The 23,080-nt window shown below is 42.7% G+C and overlaps 1 protein-coding gene across 1 annotated transcript in view; it reads right to left on the bottom strand.

The window, feature by feature from the left end:
• dati (zinc finger protein datilografo) overlaps positions 1-23,080 on the bottom strand; it is a 169,018-nt gene that overhangs the window by 129,288 nt on the left and 16,650 nt on the right. The window contains exon 3 of the mRNA XM_072299807.1: positions 21,103-21,115. The gene's annotated coding sequence lies outside the window, so the exon portion shown is untranslated. The remainder of the gene's footprint in view (positions 1-21,102; positions 21,116-23,080) is intronic.

Raw genomic sequence — 23,080 nt, 5'->3', positions numbered from 1 at the left:
AAAAGTTGTCTCGTAAAGTTTTCGCATAAAAATTCATTCGGCGAATTTTATTTGATTCAACAGGTTGCTCATCGTTCATCATTAGGCGAAAAATAACGTGACCCCGAATTTAAATTTTGCCTCAATCGATTACATCTTTGAGATCGCCAGTGCAGGGTCTCTGAAATATATTGTCTCTGCTCGGAGCAATGAGATGGGATGACTTGAAGTTTACTCCGAGGATAATTGCCGGTGGAACAGTGGACAGAGTCCATAACTGGAACGCGCTCGTCTGATTCTAATGACTCGCGACTGGCTTAGCTGCATGAACTAAGTCACACGCTAATTCTAACTAATGGTATTTTTCTGTTGCTATTACCAACTGCTCCTGCTCGGAAATATTTATCGTGCCCAGCCGGAGAAGAAATCCGCCGTCCCGAGGAAAAACGTCATATCGACATGTAAACGTTGCCAAATTTCCTCCACCCAAATGCAAATTCTCTAGAAAACTTGTGAATTCCTCTCCTTGAAATTTTCAGGGAATTTTAATTTAGATTAGGCTCTAAAAAGCATGAACATTTTAAGGGCAAATATTTACGACTTTTCTCGAGATTTGATGAATTGACGGATGAAATTTGGCAACATTCGAATTTTCATACGATGTTCTTTCCGAGGACGGCCGTAATGAAGACCGGAATGTTTGCGGGCAGAATGCACCCAATATAATCATGCATTTATGTATGGTGAACGGCGATTATGCCGCCCTTCCTATTTGTCTCATTGTCTTGAGTTCTTTATTCCTTCCTCGAGTAAGAACCACTCGTATTCTTCCTTCCCTCGCTCCGGTCCTGGCTTTTAGCCGCGTCGCGTCGCGCCGTGAGCATAACTCAGGTGCATCTCATTTAAAATCAGTGCATCGGGGAATCACCCGGATTGCATTACGTACGCAAAAAGTTCTGGCTCAGTTTAGAAACAATGTTTGTGCTAAGAGGATTAGTTTACTCATAAAGAGAGCCAATTTTAGGAGCATGTCAGGTATAGTAGTTCCCCATTACGTATTTTATGACATCAGTTGGACGGAGTTAAACAGAAAGGAACCAAGCCACATCGGGATCGAACCGAGAAAAAGAGGTTTAAAGTTTGGCTCCTGCATAAGACTCAATGTAAAAGATAAACTCCAAGTTCAATTTCTGCAAAATTTGCTCCAACAAAAATTTTGAATTTTTGGTGATAGATAGTAGAGCAGTGGTTGAGTTCAAAACCACTCATAACTCAATTTTTTCCAAAATGTGGGTTGGTTCCTTTCTGCTTAACTCAGTCCAGTTAAATTGCCGGATCCAGCAAATTGGCAACATTGTCTTTTCTCCGTTTAAACGTATGGAAATGTATCGATTCTTAGAGGGTTTAGGGGCACCGACAGGAATCGATTATTTAGCATAGGTTTATATGAAGGAAATCCGGTGTTACCAAATTGCTGGATCCGCATCTGAATAGTTAACCAATTCAGAAAGGTGCTCTTAATGCTGCATCAAAAATAGTAGTTTCCCATTGAGTATTTTTTCGCCTTATTCCGAGGTTGAAAAATGTGTTATAAAATTTGATTTGTTTACAAAAATATGACTTTTCGATTTCTTGCCAAAATTGTACTGATTCTCGTGGCACCTCTAATTAGTGACAACTGTGATTCTTGCGATCATCGTGTCATTAAAACGTTTCAAAATAATTTTTAAAATGACTTCAAAATATTATTGTAATTAAGAACATCTGCACAATCTTGACACTATATTAGTCACTGATTTCCTGAAATCCTTCATCTTCAAATTTCATCCATCGTTTCTCATTTGCATAGCACTCGGCTGAAATTCGGTTGTGTAGGCATTGACTCAGCCATAAGAAGTCCCTTGATCGTATAGGTAAACGTCGTTCGCCTAGATTCATCCAGTCATACAACTATTTCAACACGAGGGAATGTTTTTGGCCTATCCAACGAAACGAAGGCGCGCCACTCCCTGCATCACTCACGCTCGCGAAAGGCGGGCATTCTCGTTTCAAGCATCATTCTTTCCGTCTTCGAAACACCCATGTGGAATGTTCGAGCATGCTAACATTCACTAATGCTGCCAAAAACATCACCCATCGCCGCAGGTATCAAAATCGGATTTGTGAACTCACCCGCTCCGGTTTCACAATTCAAGCGGGACCATTATCGCACGAGCGACCAACAACACAAGTATTATGCCGGGTTCGGACCCAGGCCCGTAAAACGGCCGAAACAAGGTGCATCTGTCGGCTGACGTTGACTCATTTAATCATTCAATGTAAAGTCGAGCCCAACGAAGCCCTTAAATGGAACGCAATCAAAATGGGATTATCCGACTGCACTTTCCGTCCTTTTCCCGCGCGGGGGTGGGGCACTCCGGGAAACGATAGTAAGTGCATCCTGCCTGGAGCTTCGACGCGCATGATAATATGCCCGACCGCAGCTCAACTTACTGCTGTCTCCCTGGTGGACGAATTTCCCTGGCGTTCGGGTGGGCGGGGGGCACCTGTTCCGGACGAAAGAAACGCCGGGCATTTCACTACTCGCCCTTTGTTTCTATTTCCCTGAAGTTTTGCGACTCAACAGCGGCAGTTAAATTTGTGGCGAGTTCGGCCGGTCCGCAGAGTCCCGGCCGGGGAATGCACTCGCACCCGCGCTTCGAGTGGTCGCCGCGTTAAATTTGCATTATAGCCCCAATTCCGTTTTATTGGGAGACGTTTTACACAGAGGGAGCTACAAGTCGCGGATCCTCCGCCATAGACCCACAACTCCTGAGCCTTGGACAGCATCGGATCATACAGGCGATAGGGCTCATCGAGAAGAGGGAGTTGCGCGAGGGGGTGACGACGTAAGGACAACATGGGCGTGTCGCGCCCGCCGGGGGCATTCCAGGGGGATGCGACCGGGCCTTGAGCAACAGAGCCGAGGGGGTGGCGTCCATTAAAATTGAAATAAATTATTTTAATTAAAGCGCTGCATTGTGCATGAGAGGCGAAAAGTGAGCTGACTAGCGGGACGGTGATGGATGTCGGCTCCGGGGTGGGGCGAGGGGTGGAGGCGTGGGTGGGGGCGAATCGGGAATCGGGGGCAGCGCCGACTGCATGCGCTGCGGGGGTGGGGGTTAATTTAGCGGTGTCAGGTTGGCACGGCTCCGTCGTGCGTGTAAGACGGGCCCCCGTCCGTCCGTCGATGATCCGCACGAATGCAGAGCGAGTCGCTGCGGTCATTGTTTGTCCAGTGGCTCGATTGTCGAGTCGCTATCGAATGGACTCGATCGATAAATCCCTATCTTGCGGGCTGATTTTTGTAATTGATAGACAAAGCTATAGACGAAAAAGACAAAATGGATATGGAGGGATCCTACTGGTGGAAGCGGGTGGTTGCAATGGACGAAGAAGATAGATGATAGACTAACTAACGGCAATCCACGAGAGCTCCTATAATTAGTCCATCATTTTCTTCCTCAGTCTATAAGTACCAACCATTTCAACCAATAGGATCGCTCCATATTCCCTACGTCTTCTTTGTCCATCGATTTGTTTACCAATTTCAACAATCTGTCCGATGACAACGCTCGACCCGCAGGGTTTATTGTGACGTTGGATAAACGGATCGGGTCGTCCTCGGGATTAGATCATTTGGACCGCGTTAAACAAAAAGGAACCAAGCCACATCAGCTATTGCCAAATTTAATAGAGGAGTTTGATTTTTTACGAGAGAACGTTTGTGCGGATTCCTTTGAAAATGTTAAGGAATTTGTTTTGTATTATGGAGAAAATTCATAGAAATTTGCACAAATCCGCACAACCGTTTTCATGTAAATAATTAAATTGCCCGATTAAATTTGGCAATTGCTGATGTAGCTTGGTTCCTTTCTGTTTAACGCGGTCCATTTGGTGTCGGAAAAATCGGATTCGGACGTATTCATACTAAATGGAACTGTGCCCAAATGAATTGCATCAAAAGGGGAATTGTATCTAATTTGCATGTTTCGCAATTCCTTTTGAGGTAATTCATTTGTTCGTGGTTCCCTCTCAGCGAATATACGTTAATTTGAGTTTTAGGAATCATTGCTTTGTGGTAAGCTTTACGCAGTGAGGAAAATTAATATGTGGACGGATACGAGCTTCCGTGGTATATTGCTCACTAAAATTTCGTTTGTTCCAATTCAAAATAAATTTCAGTTTTTTCGATAGAAATTATTTGTCAAATGGATACTATTCATTTCCTTTCGAGTCAACTAGAATTTTAGAAGCGGTCCAGTAGCAGAAGCTGGTCGAGGGTTATTATTAAAACTAAAAATTAAATATTTTCAAGGAGAAAATTTTGCAATATTTGAATGTCCATACGGCGTTTTCCCTCAGTACGGCAGTATAGAGGCTGAGAGTTTGTATCCTTTGACAGCACTGTGCGGGGCTGTTCTACGTTTTTATTTCACGAAAAAGCTTATCTGAAAAATATTCTCAGCGTAAATTTACAGCGTATTAAATTTTTCTCTCCAAAGGGATTATTCCAAAAAGCCATCAGGAGCTCGGCTTGCATAACCGGTGGGATCTATATTACCAGCGGAAGCCATAAAATGTCAATGGATTATCCCGATTTCAGTTCAATCCGCAGTCCGAAATTTGCATCGCCCCGAGAACAGATGCAGATATCTCCCTTTCCTCTTCATCTTCTTTTACTCATCTTTATACCCTCCTCCCGAGTTTCAAGACACATCTCGTCGTTTTCCTCACGAAAGAACGTAACTACATTTCAGTGCTGCCAAATCTCCCCCCCCCCCCAAAAAAAAAAATTGTCATTTACCAGGAGAATGGGCCAGTTGCGTTGGTAACAGAATCGTGTTTTGATGCTTTATTTTTGAAGATCAACTAAAAATAATAAGATCTGTCCAAACAGCAACTTTCTACGTTCAATATTAATCGAGATATCGCGCCTTGAAAAAAAAACTCGACTTATGACGTCATCCACCGCGGTAGTACATAACATGTTATGCATTACCGCGGTGGATGACGTCAAAAACTCAACTTTTTAAAGGACGGTACCTCGGTTAATATTCAACGTAGAAAGTTGGTGTTTGGACAGATCTTCTTATTTTCAGCTAATCTACAAGGATCAAGCATCAAAACACGGTTCTGTGACCACCGCAACTGACCAATTTTGGGCATTTCTAACTGAAAATTTCCTGGTTTTTTTTTCTGATCTCTTACAAAAATCAGACAAATTTTGGGAAAAAATCGAACGGGTAGGTTCTAGTGAAAAATTGAATTATTTGAGTCGATTCTGCAATCTTGGAATAGAGTTACGTTCATTCGACCAAGAAACGACGATTTTTACGCAGAAAGGCGGCACCCCTGCGCCGGCCGCGGTATTTTTTGACAGTGCTAATCCTGCCTGGATTTCTCAGTGGTCGAGTCTAAGTCCCAGCAATAAATTAGAGGATGCGAACTTGCGCCCATACCAAGATCCGCTCGAGCATTGCAAAATATCTCATCGTGACGGGGCCCAAACCGAGAGTGCATCTCAATCTCAATATGAACCCTCGGAAGCATGAACTTATGTGGACAATGAGGCTCAATTCTTTACGCCCTTACGAAACGAAACAGGAGGCGCAGCCGGTGCAGCAGATCTTCCCAATTATTCCTATCAACCAGGCTCGCGAATTCGGAAAAAGGATCTCGACATGCAACTCTAACTGTAAAACGAGCGGTGCCCGCCCGGGTCCAGACAGCGAGTAGCCTCGTTAATATGTCCACAATCCCCCCCCCCCCCCCATTTAGAAAAAAAGAAAACATTTCATTCATTCTCTCCCGCAGGATTAGAACTGCGCAGGTGCTCGGGAGGAGATGATTACTGTTAATCAATAATGCGGGCTGATTGTTGAAATTGATAGAAAAGTGGGCAAAAAGGATATGAAGGCATCCTATTGGTGGAAGTGGGTGGTTGCAATGGACAAAGAAGGTAGATAGACTAACCAACGGCAACCCACGAGAGACCCTATAGTTAGTCCATCATTTTCTCCTTTAGTATATAGGGATCAACCACTGTAACAAATAGGATCGCTCTAGACTCCCTATGCCTTCTTTTTCTATAACTCTGTCTATTAATTTCAACAATCAGCCATTGAACAAAAGGGATTAACGTGATTTGGTGGTTTCTTATGTGGGACTAAATTGCAAGTTTTTCTCTCCGGTTTCACGGCTTACAGTTGAACTACATTTTGCAATTAGGAACTAAAAATTCCGGCCCGGTTCAATAACAACGTATAAGCCATTAATCTCCTTAAGCACATAAGTGTTTTTTCAGATGAGCCAGAATGTATAGTTCCAAATTACAAAATGCAGTCCAGTTGTCAGAACCTTTGCGTCTATATCACCTGATTGGTCGTATTATTTCCAGCATTCCTTCATGCCTCTGATTTTCAAAATTTCAGGTATTGAAGCTTTGTGGGTAGCGTTTGGCGAAGGGAAACCAAGTGGTATCAGCTTATTGAAAGGGAGAATACTATGCTGTCCAACATTATGTCTTTTTTTCATATCGGGGGTAAGGTCAAATCAACTTTGACCTCACTTCTACTTTTGAGTCAAAGTTGACTATGCTCAAGTACAAATTGCATGAAGTGATCTGAGAAATGATTTACTCAAATTATCTTCAACCTGGGAACAGAACATTATCTTTTACGACAGTAAGAGTCGTAAGTTTTATTCTTCCATTTGGTTTAATAGGATTAAGCAATTTTAAATGCAATCTTCTCACACCAACAATTTCAGTCAAGCTTTAGTTTTTCTAATGATAAAATAAACCTTCAGACAAAATTAAAATAAGTCATTTTTTTAAGGAAAAAATCACTCGGTTCCCTCTTTCTAAACGCTGTTCAAAATGAATTTATTTACAAATATATACTGTTCACAGATATACCGGGATTAAACACACACGAGTTTAAAATTCGACGCAAAGCCATGCTGAAACACGTGCGCACTTCATACATAACGCGCGGAACGCATCACGTTCGCGTTTCGATGGACGTGAAAACAATAGGAGAGGTTCTATACCTGCGAACCTCGTGTCCGAGAGATCACCCGACACTGGATATACTTATGCATAAAGAAACTATGTTCCATGCAAACCCCGGGCACGTAGTTCCTTTTAGCATAAATACGTCCACTTAATTTTTATAGAATCCATAATGACGGGCCATTTTTTACAGCATCGCCGATTCAAAGGGCAAAGGCTCGCTGAACAAAAAGACTTGAACGCAGGGGTAGGAAGTTGGTTGACCCTCAGTTCCTGCTCTCATGCATTCGGTCCGGCGTCTGATTGTGAGTCTGGACATCGTCAAGAGGGGAAGATTCTACGTTGTCAAATTTCTTTGTACATTAATATTACTATGGTTTGATTTTTTGGCTACAGCGATAATGAAAGCTGAAGTTGCACTGACGATGGTGTCTTAAAGATATTATTAAGATGGGAATGCAACCGTTCTGGAAGGTTATACGATAGACAATGAGATGAAACATGTTTGAACAAACCAAAGCTCGGTAAAATTAATTCATACTGGCTGATCTAGAAGAAAGTCAATCTAATTTGCGATTTCTCTTAAACTTTTCACCGCATTTTGATCAAACACGAGAGCAGGAGTTTAATTTGTGAGATCCGAATGATCTTTCTCTATGCATCGAAAAATATTTAAAAAATATGTATTTGGAATCGTTTTCTACCTAAGGTTTGAAAGAGGAGACACGTGATGTTTACTTCCAGATCAGAATTTGTCTGTAATCGCTCATTGGTGTAAAATTTTGAGTTCGGAAACATCCTACTCTACTTGCGCCTCTAGGATCTACTGCGATTGAAAATAATTTTAAAACACGCGCAAAAGATCTATAACCAAATGAAATCAATTTTACCCTTGCGGATTATACCTATAATACGAGGTTCGCTAGAACTTTCATGAATGTATTTAATACTTTTGTCTTTAATACGGGTCACGTGCACAGGAAAAATTGAAGTTGATTTGACATTCTGGATAGATGTAAAACAAATGTTGGGCAACTTATAAAATGCTGAATTACCCGCTTATGCTGTTAATTTTACATCTTAGCATTGCCAAAGTACTGCTGTAGCGGGTAATTCAGTTCTCGCACACTTTTTTAACATCCAGAATATTATATTAACCTCACTTTTTCTCGGTGTGGCAACATGTCAATGGGAGCACGCGCTAAATCGCGAACTGAGAGCGTCCACTACCTGGGCTCGGCGCTCCAAATCCCTGAAACGTCGGAGGGACAAACACCGGCGAGGATCCGCGGGGTCAAATTAATAAAAATGTAAACGCCAGCTGAATAGCCGCTCCTTTGAAGCTTAACCCTTCGGTGACCTTTCCCCTCGCGGTGCGTTCTTATTAGACGCGCGTGGTGACCTGCGTGTCAAACTCCGCGCCACATCTGTCCGCCGAGGCCATTGAGGCCTTTCAGGGCCGAAATGTGCGTAAACACAATCGGACCTCGCGTTTTCGGGGCTCTTTTCAGAAAAATCCGATTAAAACAATGCCCTGCCCGTGGCCACGGCCGGACCCTTCCACAAGCGTGCATACTAATTCGCTAATCAGGGACCAGGGATTGGGCGCGCTCTGTCCATTCACGGTCCCCTCGTAACGCGGCGGCGCGCACTAGACCGAGTTAATGGTAGAGGTCGGACGAAGTTTGGAAGCTTTAAACGCTTACAACTCTAATCATACAAAATTTGGAGGTTTTAGAAGTGGTCCTTGGTTTTCTCGAAAAACTTTCTACCAGAAGCACCTCTTAAAGTTTAAAATGGGACGAAATAAATATCAAAATTTGCAGTATTAGTAAAAAATGTCTTGTCCGATCTCTTTAATCGACTCGAACTACTGTGCGGCGCGGGCCAAGCGGGTCCCGTGGCTTATTCTGTCCTGCTTAAGAAAAAGGCCGTATGTCTATTCAAGTGTTGCCGAATTTCTCCGCGGATACATCATGCGTTTCTGAAGGAAGTTGAGTATAGTTTGCCTCGAAATTCTCGTATGATTTAGATTAAATTGCCAACAAAATTGATTGAAATATTTGAGGACAAATATTCACAATTTTTGCGCTAAATTAGTGTTTTATTGAAGGAAATAAGGCAATGCCTGAAAGCTCATACGGAGTTCTTCCTCAGCGTGGCAGTATTTCAGCCGGCTGACAGTATACTTTCAGAGATGAATGAACGGACGACCATATATCGAGGGCATATGTCCATGACCAATCTCCGAGCATTATGAACATATTATGATTGATACTTTTTTAGACCGTCACTATTGGAATTTTTTGTGGAGGGATCTCTTTTCCAAAAGAGGCCCAGTTTGACGAACTTCCACCACGAAAGTTTAGTTTTGTTGAACTTATTCGGTTGGTTGCTCAGAACAGTATTTTTCTCACTGTGCGTACATTGCAGCTCTAGTAATAATTCACAAAAAACATACGTCGATTTTGGACATTCTGCGCTCTCCCTTAGCACGTCAATACAGGTCACCCTGCGACGCCTGATCGGTCACGATCTTTGGCGGGAGGTCACACCGTGACGCGTGACGGACGATGGAGTCCGTTTTTTCGTGTCCGACGCCTTGGACAGCGCCCGGCGTTTTGCATAGCGAGATAAGCCCCGGCCCAACACGCACATACGAGCAGAGCGGGAACGGTCATCGAACGCAAGAAACAACGTAACCGCATCTCGACGTTGCCAACCCCACAAATCGTATTTCAACCAGCGGGCTGATTGTTGAAATTGATAGACAAAGCTATAGACAAAGAAGACACAGAGAGTATTGAGCAACCCTATTGGTTGAAATTGGTGGTTCTATAATGGACTGAAGGGGAATATGATGAACTAACTAAACACTGGAAAAAAACGCATTGGATCTAGAGTCCAGACTCTTGAAAACATCGACAAGAAAAAAATACTCTTGATTCAATCAGATTTAAGCTCAAATCAAAAGGAAATCCGCTCAAATTAAGAGGCTTGGTTCTTGATTTAAACAAAAATCCGATTGAATCAAGAGTATTTTTTCTTGTCGATGTTTTTAAGAGTCTGGACTCTAAATCCAATATGTTTTTATTCCAGTGAAGGGTCTCTTGTCGGTTGTCGTTAGTTAGTCTATTGCCTACCTCCTTCGTCCATTGCAACCACTCGCTTCCACCAGTAGGATTCCTGAAAATCTCTTTTGTCCTCTTTTTCTGTAGCTTTGTCCATCAATTTCAACAATCAGCCCGCAGAAAGACGTTGGGCAGTTCAAGCTGACTCTGTTTAGGAGCAGAAATCAAACAAATTCGGAACGGGAATCGCACGGTCGTTTCCAGTTGAAAATATCGAGCCGATTGAGCCGATCTGGCAACGTTGGAATGGAGTTACGTTTCTTATTCGGAGGAAGGACGCTATGTCAAATATCCCGGGGAATCATTACCGGGCCGTGGAGTGGAGTCATCGAGTTTCGCAATTAACGCGGGAGAGAGGCCGGGGAGGGCGGGGCGGGGGCCGTGCGAAAGGTGTTTTTAAGGGTGCGCCTGCGTAATTCGTGAGGTTTGGACATTAGGCGAGCCCGGGCCGGTCACTCAACCACGTTATAAATCGCCGGCCGGGATCTTAATTGCGATAATGGACCTCGGCGGCCGGCGGGGGCGGCAAGGAAGCTGGGAAGGTGGAAGTAGCCGCTCGACGCACCGTGGACCGCCTCGTTCACAATAAATGGAAAATCCTATTTCCACTCTATGACGTCCTCAGCAAAAACGCCGTAACTCCGTTCTAGATTTTTTCAGCTTTTTACTGACGTATAAACATTTTATTACTGAAAAACAACGACCATTTGGACGTATTTCTGTCAAACGGAACTAAGCGCCAATTTGAGTTCCTTTTGAGGTATTTAGAATGCCGGATAGCGCGTTCTGTCAAACGGAACTAAGCGCCATGGAAAATCATTGCGAGTATAGGACGGAATGAGCCGACGCCGGTTCCGCCGCCAATCCAAGCCCCCTCTGACCTTCCCCCCTATGGCGCTTAGTTCCGTTTGACAGACATACGTCATTATTCTTCTTAATTCTAAAATAACTGTCCATTGTCGCATACCATTGAGAATTCAAATTTTCAGAATGAAAGAGCATAGTAATCTGATTTTCTCGTATTAGAACAGTATGTGGGAAGAAAAATGCTAAGCATTGATTGGAGTTACGGCGTTCTTCCTGTGGACGGCAGAATATGATTCGTGCCGGGTTTTAGCGCGGTCGAACTGGCGCGCGATAGATCGCATCCTCAGAAAAAAAAAAGTCTCTTGGATCCAGAGTCCAGACTCGTTTAGAAGAGTTTTTTTTAGAGTTTATCTGAAAATATACCCATCTCATCTATCTTCTAGTATAAAGAAGAAGAAGAAAAAAAACCCGTAACGTAAATGAATGTAATCCGCGATTTGAGCTTTACCCGGTAGAGCGCGGCACTTTCCACGGTGCGGCGCGGGAGCGCTTGGCCACGGCCTCGCAGATTTATCGCCTCGGTTTGATTAAAACCGAAGAATGATAATAAATACATCCGAAGGAAAAAAATATTGGATGCGCCGCGGCCGGGAGGAGTGGGGGTTGGGGGGGGAGGGGTCGAATCCGGGCAACTTCCTGCAATCGGAGTATTATTAAGTGGAATAACAAGACATTGAATGGGTAAATGCTCGCAATTAACTCCGGGCTCTGGCCCCGGGTAAAAATGCGAATATGCTCGATTGCGCGCTTGCTAAACATATGGTTCGGGTCCGGGGCTTGCTGTTCGAGCGAGCGGCATTTGCTCCGTACCAGTGGCGTGGCTTGAATTGCGATATATCGATTGTTATGCCATTTAAACCTACCGTAAAGAATCGATTATTAAGGTGTTCGCTGCGAACACCCGGTAAATCGATCCCTTTACATAGGTTTAAATGGCATAACAATCGATACATCGCAAAGCACGCCACGCCACTGCTCCGTACTCTACGGGTCCCGGCCCCCGGCCCCCACCCCCCGGCTGGGGGACACCCCCGAGTCGGCCTCCGCTGGGAACCTAACGGGACCCCCACTATCGTCATAAACTGCGTTTTCTTTCCAAAGTAAAGGTTTGTGATAATCACGATCGTCTGAAAACCTTTTTCTACAATTCTTTAAAAAACGGAAATTATGTTTAAGGAGGATTTTTTTTTTTGTAAATTTTTCAAAGTAAAATGCACGAAAAAGTTTTTATAAAATATTAGTATACATCCTTTTTCACCTCTTATCTGTCGATAGATATTGCAAGTAATTATCTCTTCCCACCTATCCTCTACTTTGGGGGAAAAATCCCAAGTATCAAAACCGGAATTAAATATGTTATCCGTGTCCGCTGAAAGGCCATGGATTCCGAGTTTAGAAGCCGCTGCTGCAGTTCTGCCAGTCCAAAAGCTCGTCGGAAGTATTTAAACCGGAGAGATTTAACATTGTCACCATCTTATTTCGCTGTCTTTTATGGTAATGTTTCAAGATCTGTCGGTCAGTGGCAGATTGTATCGGTGATGTTCAGTGACCACGTGATTTCAATGTTTAAAAAAGGAAACAAATGCGAATTTCAACTGGAAAGATCCATGGATGAAATTCTACTATCGGATAGGAGTACATGCTCACATAGAAAGTGAGTTAGTTTAGCAGTCAAATTAAGCGCTTGAATAGTCGCCAGACCAATTTAAAATTAAAGAAAATTTTCAAAATTGTAGCCGGAAGGATCTACGGATGATTTCAGTGAAAATTGTCACAAATTGACATTGCTTGTTCTGGTAGTCGATTTTGGTGACCACATACTTGCAAGACCGTCCTACGTTGGAAATGAGATTGTGGCAATTTTAGATCTTTCCGGTTTATGAGACCGGAACAGTTGAAGCAACAAATCCAAAATCCGGAGTTGACAACCTCTGAACCCAGAAGGCTTTTTTGCTCACATTTGACCTATATCAATTTGTCACCGTAATCCTTGCAGTGAGGTACAATTTTAAGTGAAATGCAAGGCGTTTGGTTGCTTTGCGTGGCAACGATGTGGAAGCAAGCGATGCAGCAGCTGGCTTCGGGATACATGCGCAAATATTTCAGTCGTCCAATAAACAACCGACTGTGGGCTAAGCGTCTTGCTGACTGGTGACGCTGCGCCAGCCAAACGCAAAACTGCACCGCACCGGCCCAGACGGGGTGTAGCCCGCAGCTCCCCAGACTGACATCATTCCACCGTTGTCAGGATTAACGCCAAAACTGAGCAAATTTCATTCTCGAGGTTCGGAACAGAACGAAAGTGGCGCGTGATGCAGGAACTTGAGATGGAAAATTTCATGAAAAATAAGAATTTCAAATTTCCCGGTGAAATTTCGCGTGAAGTTCCATGATATTTTCCCGTAAAATTTATCATGAAATTTTTGTGGTGAAATTTAATGAAATTTTCTTGTAGAATATCATGCTACTGTCCATGAAATTTTAGAGGCTTTATGAAATTTAACACATGAATTTTTACGTGAACTTTAAAATGAAGATTTGTAGCCTCTTCCCCCATTTTTTGGATACCAGGGCTAAAATTGGACTTACTATTACTTGAATGAAGGTAAAACAGCAAGAAGTATAAAAGGCCATCATTTTTTTAGCCGCATTTTCTTGACCCCTCGCGCCGTTTATGTAAAAGATAAATCTTATTCTAGAGACTCTGTGCTTGCAATTTAATAGAGCCTCCCGTGACTTGCAAATGTTTCGTGCCCTGCCAAATCCCGGCTTAAGTCTTCTAAAAACTGACGGAGAAATGCGAAAAAAAATCTGGCCCGTTTTCGCGGTACGCGTTGGCGTGAGCCACGAAAAATTATTGTCATCAGTCCAAAACGCCTTCAATTTCGTGTGATACTCCACCGCCCACACCAGAGTTAAAATATTTGTATCAAACACCATTGTGCATTTTGTTATTAACTTGGAGGAACGTGCAATCGTTTATCGAATATTTATGAAGTACTGTCTCGTATATAGTCTGGAGACCTTAATGAAAACTTTTCGCATGATTTGCAAATGTTTTTGTAAATGTTTACGTAAATATTTTGTATCTTGGAAGATCTTGACTCAGGTCTTGAAATAAATGACAGGGAAATACGGGTTAAAAAATCATCGATCTTAAAAAAATGTAATGCATTTCTCTAATTTGGAGACTAAACGAAACCTCTCGCCATAAGGCAGAAGTATAGTTATCTTCTGTCGTTGATCTTTCCCTCTTTCAACGAGTTACGAGGCTAGCTTTTATGCCAATAACCTCATCGTGGTAGATTGTGGATATCTTGAAAGACTCGCATTTCAAGCAAAACAATGGGCTCTAAAATTTCACGAGGGACATGATGATTCGATTAGTGAAGTCCGAAATTCTGCTCTCGAAGCCGACAGACTGAGTTTTAAGTTGCGGTAATAATGGGACAGTAAGTCCAGATTATAGGAGAGTCAACCACGATCGCGATTTGTGAAGTACTTTATACGGAAATAGAGCCAAACAATAAGGGCACAATTGCCAGACTTTGTCTAAATATAGGTGTGAAATAGGCTTTTAAACCTAGCGAGTCACTTTTATTTACGTATTATTATCGGTAATCCCCGTTAATAGTGAAAATCCCTCGTTTCTAGGAGATAACGAGACACGACGAACATATTTTGTGAAATTATAACCGGTGATAAATTGCAGTCAAAAATAAATAAATGCAGATAAATGCAGCATGGTGTTGACACGGTTTGTCTCAATATTAGCTAAAGGAAAGGGTGGTCTTTCAAATCCTTACACCTGGACCTGACAACACATTCATCTTGATAGTCCTCACTTGCGACCAACGTCCCTTCCCTATATGTAACAATTTGTATACATGGAAGAAATGGAGACCTCGGTAACCTTGCCTGTCAACCTCTCTTCTGCAGATCACCAACTTGCCCGAAAAAACGTTCTCTCCATCGAAAACGAACGGCACCGATCATTGGTTTCTTCATTTTTAGGCTCATTCGTAAAAAAACGTGACGCTCTAGAGGAGAGGAGGGTCTGAGCCTAAGTCACGGGTTGCGTTACAGAGAGGTGTTCAGGGCTGCGTGACGCAACTCCAGAATAGGTGCGTGGCGCCGACTTTTCGGTTTCAGAAGAAAATTCAACCCGACGTGACAATTTTCCATCCAAAATTCTTCAGATAACGCTAATTTGTAGCTGAGCGGGGGGTTACAGAATTTGTAATAGGGCTCGGACCTGTGTTACGGGGGAAGGGGTTGGAGAAATCTGATTTTCAGCGTTACGTACTTTATGAACGGCCCTTCAGCACTGGTGTACCTACGTATAGGAAGAGTGCGGACTTGCCGAAATATGGAACTCTTAGGGCCTAAAGGGACATCCAACCTCCTAACACAAAAAATGTTACTGCCAATCTTCACATTCCAATATCAAACCAAATTGGCCAAGAATGTTCATAAATGAGCTTCTTCCCGCATAAATGAGTGAATGCATGCACAAACTAAGTCAAATACGTACTTTAAAAGCGATAGGGTTCAACAATTGTAATAATAAATCACTCTGGATATTTGCAAGTTGCACATTTTGTTAAAACCTTTTATCGACACTACACCAAATTATTTGATTCACTGTAAAATTTTTTGAAAACCTTGGACAATCTAGACTACCTTATGCTCTACTGAACAAAGCCATTCGACGAGCAGGCCAGACTCTTAGATACTCGATCAAGAAAAAGTACTGCTATATAATCGTTTTCAAGAACCAGCCTCCTAATTTAAGCAAGATTTCGTTTGATTCAAGCAAAAATCCGATTGAATCGAGAATATTTTTTCTTGTCAATGTTTTCAAGAGTCTGGACTCTAGATCCAATAGTTATTTTTCCAGCGATGTACGTACTTTCCCTATGTAGATACTCCATCTAGCAGTTTTTCTCCCCTCGGAACTGAACCTTTCAACTGGCAACCTTTCTGACTCTCCTTTTTCTTCCCCAGCTCCGACGGAGGGCGGGAGGGGGGAAGGTGGACAACGACAGCGTTGTTCGTTGCTCACGTGTGAGTTTTTCGTGTTATTCGAGTGTAAACGATTTTCACACCCACTTACACGCCGCAAGAGGCTCGACGGGGGGCGTGCGTGGGGGGGGGGGGGGGGTTGCCGTCGATGCCTACGGAACAGAATCGCGATGCGGGCTCGCGACGCTGCTGGCCGTTGGCAGTGCCGAGTGCTGACCGCTGCTGGGTGCCCGATGACCCACCAGCTGAGTACGATAGATCTCGCCGGAGATACGGAATTTACGGAAAATACGGAGATCTCTTCTTCTCGCCCGGGACTCTTTCCGGCTTGGGAATTATCTTGATGCTGCCCCACTGATTTGAATGCGAGATTTTGGCTCGGTTCGACAGGAGGGGGATGTTTATCGAAGAGAGGATGCCGGGGAAATTTTAAAGCTTCGTCGGTGACGCAATTTGTTGACGCTGATTATGCATTCGTTTCGTCGGTTCCTGTGTGTTGCGTATCTCAAGTTTCACGTGAGCCCCGTGCTCCATATGATCCGATGCTTTCGTGGGCTCATGTGAAAGTAGAGAAGCCCTTACGTCAGAGGAGTATGTTTCAAGGAAGGGAGAGGAGCCGAGCCCAATCACACGTCGAAAAATGAACAAATTTTTCCATTTGAAAAATCCGCTTTTTTCAAGATTTTTCTGTTGTATTTTGAAAAATGTCATGAAGATCTAGCTAATTGTATGTAATGCAGAGGAGGGGGTGATAAGTTGTTTTATAGATACCCTATGAGGAGGAGGGGGAAAAGGGGGTAGGTTACTAAAAAGTGCTATCGTGATAGAGTTGAAAATTTAAGGTAATGAACCTGTAGCGAATCGAAAGGAAAAATTTAATTGAAAAAATCCTGCTACCCTCGTGAAACTTGTCTATTTGATCATCCGAAAGACTACTAGGTATTGGCTTGATAGTAATTGAGAGGCTTCGAGGACAAGGCGCATAAGTGCAGATTTTGCTATTTCGAGAATAAACGTGTTTGAACTTTCGAAATTACATGGATCTTTATGATGAAAGCAAGTTCTACTTGACTCTTTGATGTTTAAAAATTGAATTTAGGAACGAAATTCTCTCAGATTATGCATCAAGACTAATTTTGATTTAAATAATTAACAGCTTAATTATTCAGAAACTCCTCTTATGCGCCTTGTCCTCCAGGCCCCTCGATTGTAAAACGACGAATCTCACCTTCGAGTGCATAAGAAGGGCCTCATTGATTTTGATGTTAGACGAAATAGCAGTGCACGTGCTATCCTTTGCATCTTTGCGTGGTTTTTTCTGACATATAACAACAACGAATACTTTTCCAGATTAAACAATTTATGAAAAACAAGTTCGAATCAGCTCATAAATGGATTGCATTTTGCATAAAGGAACCAGGAGCATTGCAATGTCGATAAAATTATGCATCTTCTTTTGTCTTGGAAGAAATACCTGATTATCCATTAACAGTTCCTGGTTCACTCGCTGAAAACTATAAATTTAAGACAAAAATTTCTATGTAAATTTCATATTTTTTCATGGTTTCAGTAATTTTATTGCAAAGGATGAAGTCGCACAATCTTAGCACCATTGCAATGCTTCTGGTTCCTTTCTGCAAAATGCAACCCAAATGACATCCATGTCAAATCACACAATTTCCTCTTGTAAACTCTCCATTTTATTTTATATTGACCTACGTTTTCGATTAGACCTGAACTCTGTCGTAAGTGTTGTAATCATGAACATGATTTTTCTCGTTCGTTTCAATAAATAAATCAAAACTTGTGTTTCAACCACCTGAATGTGATAAGGGGCAACGACCTCAAAAAGCTTTTATCTAGTTTGACCGAAAGTACAACGACCCAGCAACTCTGAAAGCAGTGATAGCATGCAAAAGTTGCGGGCAAACAAGCACTAGAAACGGAAAGATTTATAATAAGATGAATGGCGCTATCAGCAGAAATTGGAAATGAGAGAGGCCTAGCAGGTGTTGAAGCGGCTTTCATAGATAATGAATTATGACACTAATTTAAGTGTTGGGGACGCTGTGGCGAAAGAAAGATAGAAATAAAGGGGGGAAAAAAATCTTCGGACGAAATAAATCACCATCGAGTGGATGTGCGAAATGGAAATGTCTAATATTTCACTTTTTTCATAGCGACGCAGGAAGGCGCGCTGAGGGCGGTAACCCCAGTTCCACGTGACCCCCAAGGCGCATTGAGATACGCGGGCTGCAGGGCTCATCTCGGAACGAGAATCCGGCTTTTTGCCAAGAGAGTAGAAAAATGCAAGCCCTAAGGAAGGGCAGGATCGGGGGGGAGGCGGGGTCTCGGAGAGCTTTAAAGGTCTCTTTTTTATCGCGAGCCCGTTCAATATATTTAACACTTTTAACACTTGCACTTAGCTCGGGCTTGTAGCGCGCGCCATTATCGGCGCGGATATTTGTAAAACGGCGGATAAATTGACGAATAAAACAAGGCATACTCATAATTGATGCGTGTTATAAGGAGCGAATTATTGAAAATTTTTATTCACAATAAAACGCGATGTACCTGTTACCCGGGATGCATGATATTATGCGGTCGGCTCTGGTGTTGACATGCAGGAAACAATAAATATTATTGTTAAGAAGACTTTGAGCGTATATACGTATGTATGGATGGGCGGGAAAACGGGTTTGCGCTTGCGAGGAACATGTGCTCGCTCCGAGCTGTCTTTGCCAGATTTCTCGGCGCGAGCTTCGGCGCGCACACTGAGAAGAATGAATCTATACACTCCAGGAATAATTTCTCTGTGATGACAAAAATTATCTGCACAATAAGATATTATCCTCGTATAGAAACGAGAAAGTTTTTGATTTCCTTAGTCGTGCACGGCGCTTTGCTTTTGAAGCAGTGAAAAAGGGTCTATTCCACGCGAGAGATACAGACCAACTAAATACACTTTTCAGTGGTAGATTTGCTCGAAAATCACGGTGGACACATTAGTGAAGTCTGATTATGGGACATGTCTAGAACCCACACAATTTGAAGTTCAGCTAAAAAAATCTATCATACCAAATAGGTGTATAGTTCGTTTGTATTCTGTAGAAGCAAGCAAAAGTAATTTCGTTCTTTCTGGATCTGCACGATTCACTTTTTAAGTGTTCTACAATCTGATTCTGCCAGACAAGGATTCAAATAAACTTCCGTTCAAAGTTCAGCTCAAACAAGTGCATCATAACAGAAAAAAAATGTCCAGTGAAGTATAGGAAACAGTAATTTCGTGCTATTTTGATCCTACATCCTTCGTGCTTCACATGTTAGCGTGACGCACGCCTAGTCTCCAAAGGACGTTTCACGGGATTTTTCCCAAGTTCGAATCGCAGGAATGAAACTTTGGGCTTTTTCCCGTTAAAAAATACCACAATTTTTTTTTTTTTTTTTTTTTTTTTTTTTTTTGAAGTCGTTCCTGGGACTCCACAAGGAGTCCTAGTTAGTATCGACTAACTCGATATTTTTTCCAACTTCGCGAGTGAGATTTTTCCCTGGGACAAATCCCATGGAACGTCTCGTGGAAACAAGGCCTTATGCAGCACTGTAAAAAAACACACATTGGATCTAGAGTCCAGACTCTTAAGAACATCGACAAGAAAAAGTACTCTTGATTCAATCAGAATCTAGCTTAAATCAAGAACCAAGCCTCTTAATTTAAGCGGATTTCGTTTTGATTCAAGCAAAAATCCGATTGAATCAAGAGTATTTTTTCTTGTCGATGTTTTCAAGAGTCTGGACTCCAGATCCAATGTGTTTCTTATTCCAGTGAGGAGTCCTAGTTAGTATTAACTAACTCAATATTTTTTACAGCTCCGCAAGTGAGATTTTTCCCTGGGACAAATCCCATGGAACGTCTCGTGGAGACAAGGCCTTATGCAGCCTGATTTTAACAGACAAGTACTAAAATCAACTTCCATAAGCCACGTCTAGGTTCAAGTTTTTTCGGAACCCCGTGTGCGATGCGGAGTCGAACGCACCATCCATTGAGCCCGATCATGTCCACTCGGAGCCGCATCCATGCACTTGGCGCGGAGGGCGCAGGCGCACCGCTCCAATCCGAAGAGCAGCTAATGTACTCCCGCTTATCTACCCAACAGCTCATAAGCATATTGCTTCGACCAGGCCTCTATCAGTTTCAGCGCCCGCTCCACCATTTCTGATTTCATATTCATAAAACCGCTTTTTCTCACCGCTTTAAATGTCAATTGACGGGGGTTAACTACACACCCGCGTTGCCGCGCGATCGAACGGATCTCGTTTTTTTCGTATGGTTAGCTTTGATTCGGAGCATGGGCTGGCAACGCTGCTTGATATTAACTGTTCTGTCTCTGTGTGCGCTCTATTTCTTTCCACACGACGAGCCGTAAGCTCCGGCCTTTATGGCAGTTTCAGCGGTTTTTGTTGTTAAATCAGTGGCGGCTCTCTTCCCGACATGACATGGGCGAGTGCTGCCGTGGTTTGGACAAACGGCGTATTCGTCCTATGATGGTTGCCGAATTGGATGTATTTCTGCCAAACGGAACTATGTGCATTGAGACATGAACCCTGAGACTCTTAAGAATATATGCATAACAGGGCTCTCGTCATAATGCACATAGTTCCATTTGGCAGAAATACGTCCAATTTATTGAAAGGCCCCATTTAAGAATAACCCACCTGAATCCTTTTCAAAGGTTCGTTTTACTCCCAGAGAATGGTGTGCAGGGCCATACGCAGTTTTTATACGTTCATCAAATGTGTTTGATCTTTTTTGGGTTTCGATAAGGTTAAGATTTCGTTCCATCAAAAAACGGCATATCTTTTGCGCTTTCAGACAAGAGGAAAGAGATAAAAAAGCGGGAAAGAGAACGAAGCAAGAGCAAACATTGGAAAGTAGCAAACCAAAAAAAAAATAAAAAAATTGAATGCTGCTGAAAAGACCACCGCTTTGAAGAACAGAAATAATTATTGAGCTTTATGTAAACTCACCAAATTTGACTGGACACTTACGTTATGAGAATTTCTGAAATCAAATAAAAAGGCATATGTTAGTTAAGATAAAAGGAATTTTTTTATCTATCTCTGGAAAAAAGTCTCTTTGATCCAGAGTCTATAAAAAAATTTGACGAGAAAAAATAATCTTGATTCGATCGGATTTTGGCTTGAATTAAAAGGAAATCTGCTTAAAATAAAAAGCTTCGGGTCAAGCAAAAATCCGATTGAATCAAGAATCTTTTTTCTTGTTGAATGTTTAAGAGTCCGAACGGAAACGGTCCAATTCATGCAATGAGTCAAATTTTCTTGGCGCACTCGTGATGATGAACCTGTTTTTTTCAGTGGGTACGGAGGAACTGATGAAAAATGTCCAACGTATGAATCGAACTGAAAACGGATCCACTCCCCCGCAAAAACTCGACCATGCAATGCGAATCAAACACTGAAAACACAGACTACCATACTGAAGAAAAAAGTCCTATGAACATTTTAGATGCTGCCAAATTTCTTCTGATAAAACACAAATTATCTGGAAAATTTGTGATCGATTTATTTGAATAATCCAGATAATATTCTCCACATTTTATTCCAACATGCCAAAAAATCGCACGGAAATTTATTCATAAAATTCCTAAAAAATAAATATTTTATCTACGGAAATTTGGCAACATTTGAAAGTTCCTACGGCGTGTCTCCTCAGCACGGCAGCGAAGAGCTTAGCAGCAAAGGCAGAGGTCCACTCGGATCGTTAAGGAGGTTGACACCTGGTCTGAGCCCACCATAGCAAAACCTCGTAACTGAAACACAGGTAGAATGTGTAGATAGGTGGTTTTTGCTTCCACAGGAGAAGTTGTTCCGGCTCTGGCCGGTGCCCCGGACGACGGGAACCTGTTAGATTGTTAGGGAAATGACAAAAGGAACAAACTAGGTACATATCGTGACTCCTCTGACAAAAGCGCATATCTCCATCCCCACACGAGCCCTAAAAATTATTCGGTTAGACGGAGAACAGGGCTCACGTTGAAATCGAGCTACGCCGCTACGTCAGAGGAGCGAGGATATGAATACGAATGAGGTTGCGGGTTCTAAACTCCCGAGAGTCGCAAATAATGCAATCCCTCCACCTACTTGTCAATACCTCGAACACACGGGCTTGTTTAATTTAGATTCGCATTTTTTTCCCCCTCCCGGTTTGAGTCGTGATTCCTCATCAAGAACCGCGCAACTGGCCCGCGAAACGTTTGCGTATCCGCGGTTTTGACTCTGGGACCGGCGTCCCACGGTCGGTCACTAACCGCGTCCTATTAGTAAGTCGGTAATGAGAATTCAATTGATGTTTATAAAGTACGTTTCTGGAGGCCGACTAATTTAATTAATAAATGATCGTTCCGCCGTTCATACATATTTAAAGCGGCCTGGGACCCGATCGGGACGTGATCGCCAAGAGTTATGAGCCCGGGCCCGGGAAGGAAACGGTGGGTGGAGCGGACCGGAGACAAAACGCGTCGCTTCGCTGCAGTTCTTTTATGAATATTAAATCGTAACGATTTCCACCGTTGATCGTCGCCAATCAAGATGTGCGCGTTGGGATGCGGAGTCCTCCGACGAGGAACAAAAAATACTTCGGCTCGTAGCGTCATTTCCCTCGTGGAAGAACGTAACTGCACTTCAATGTTGCCATATCACCCTCGCAAATTGCGTTTAGAGAATCTTGGGCGTTTACAACTGATGATATCACTGATTTTTCTTCTAATCTCATGCAAAAATCATAACATTTTTGGACTAAAATTGCACAGGTACACTTTTGTCCAAAATTAAATTGTTTGAGTTACTTCTAAAACCTTGGAATGGAATTACGCTGTTTCGTCCAGAAACGACGATATGGAACGCCAAAGTTCTTGGTTCAGGAAACCGGTTTTTGGATGTATAGGAATCGGTTATCGATTCAGATAACTAAAGTTTTTGCCAGCCAAACCACATGACTTGGTCATTT

The sequence above is a fragment of the Bemisia tabaci genome, chromosome 4 (assembly GCF_918797505.1).
Source record: "Bemisia tabaci chromosome 4, PGI_BMITA_v3".
Lineage (NCBI taxonomy): Eukaryota > Metazoa > Arthropoda > Insecta > Hemiptera > Aleyrodidae > Bemisia > Bemisia tabaci.
The sequence above is the reverse complement of the archived record's forward strand: the minus strand, read 5'-3'. Positions and strand labels throughout refer to the sequence as shown.